This window comes from Gossypium arboreum, chromosome 9 (genome assembly GCF_025698485.1).
Source record: "Gossypium arboreum isolate Shixiya-1 chromosome 9, ASM2569848v2, whole genome shotgun sequence".
NCBI classification, from domain to species: Eukaryota; Viridiplantae; Streptophyta; class Magnoliopsida; order Malvales; family Malvaceae; genus Gossypium; species Gossypium arboreum.
Window position 1 is genome coordinate 32,901,876 of NC_069078.1, and position 1,738 is coordinate 32,903,613.

The window sequence follows — 1,738 nt, forward strand, 5'->3', positions numbered from 1 at the left end:
GTTTCTTGCCTTGGTTCTAGTTTAGGTGTGACTAACCCTTCCTCATCTTGACTAGTAATCATGTTGAGTTGCTCCCTTGGGTTAGATTCTGTGTTGCTTGGCAAGCTACCTTGTGGTCGTTCAGAAATCAACTAGGCAAGCTGTCCAGTCTGAGTTTCGAGCCCTTAGATCGATGCTTGTTGATTCTTACGTGCTATCTCAGTATTCTGAAAATGAGTTTTTGACACCAATATAAACTTTGAGAGCACTTCTTCAAGGTTCAGCTTCTTTTCCTATTGGTAGGGTGGTTGTTGGTGGCCTAGAGGTGGTCTCTGATTTCCTTGGCCTCCCTATGAAAAATTTGGGTGGTTCCTCCAACCTGCATTGTAAGTATTGCTATATGGGTTATTTTGGGATCTAGAGTTATTGTTACTCATATATTGGACTTGTTTCTCCTCGATGCTAAGGTCGAAAGGTTGATATTCTGTGCATGCTCATCTTCCATTCGAATCACACCTCATCACTGGATGTACCTGAGTAGAACCCCGCAAACCGTTTATCTTTTTATTTTAGAGTTCTACTTGGTTAGATAGCATAGTAACTGCGTCGAGGTTGAAAACATCGTCTGCTTTCGTCGGATTTGTTCTCATAACTTGCCACTGATAGTTATTCAGTGACATCTCCTCAATAAATTCGTAAGCCACCATAGGTATCTTATTATTGATAGTTCCTCCAGCGGCTGCATTAATCATCTGTCGAGTAAAAGGATTTAGGCCATTATGGATCGTTTGAACCTGTAGCCAAAGCGGTAACCCATGGTGAGGGCACCTTCTCAAAAGGTCCTTATATCTCTCCCATGCATCGTAAAGTGTTTCTCAATCCATCTGCACAAAAGAAGAGATATCATTACGTAATTTGAATATTTTAGCCGGTGGAAAATATTTTAATAAAAAATTTTCGATCATTTGTTCTCAAGTAGTGATTGACCCTCGTGGTAACGAGTTCAACCATTGTTTAGCCTTATTCCTTAATGAAAAGGGAAGCAACCGAAGGTGAATGACATCATCAGAAATGCCATTAATTTTAAAGGTATCACAAAATTCTAGGAAATTTTCCAAGTGAGTGTTGGGATCCTCGTCTTACAAATCATCAAACTGAACAAATTGTTGTATCATTTGAATTGTGTTAGGTTTCAGTTCAAAATTATTTGCAGCAATAGCAGGTTTAACTATACTTGACCCAGTTAATGTTAAATTAGGTTTAGCATAATCATACATAGTGCGCGGAGTAGGATTTTGATTAACAGCAATTGCAGGAGGTAGCGAATTTTCTTGGTTTTTAGCCATCTCCTCGGTTGTTGTTTGAATATCGTCCTCTTGCTTGATCTCTGTGTATCTTAAGCTTCGCCTTATTTCTCTTTGGTTTCTGCGAACTGTGCGATCGATCTCACTGTCAAAAAGTAATGGTCCTGACGGGTTTCTTCTAGTCATAAACTATAAGAACCTGCCAGAAAAAAAGAAAAAGAAAAGAAGAATTAGTAATAAAAATTAGAATAAAATTTAAATTGTAGTAAAAGTAAATGGCTAAAGTAATAAAATTGAGTGTTCCTAATATCTTAGTTTCCCGAAAACGGCGCCAAAAACTTGATACGTGATATTCGTGACAGGTTTTAAATATTTAAAATGAATCGTTCTTGAAACTAACTATTATCACGATGAAGGCAAGTGTACCTATCGAACTGTAGTATAGCTTTAGCAAG

The 1,738-nt window shown here is 37.9% G+C and overlaps 1 non-coding gene across 1 annotated transcript; it reads left to right on the top strand.

The window, feature by feature from the left end:
- The first annotated feature begins 789 nt into the window (after positions 1–789).
- On the top strand, positions 790–896 carry LOC128281095 (small nucleolar RNA R71). The gene has a single exon (XR_008271310.1). It is a non-coding gene; the product is annotated as a small nucleolar RNA R71 (small nucleolar RNA).
- Positions 897–1,738: the final 842 nt, after the last annotated feature.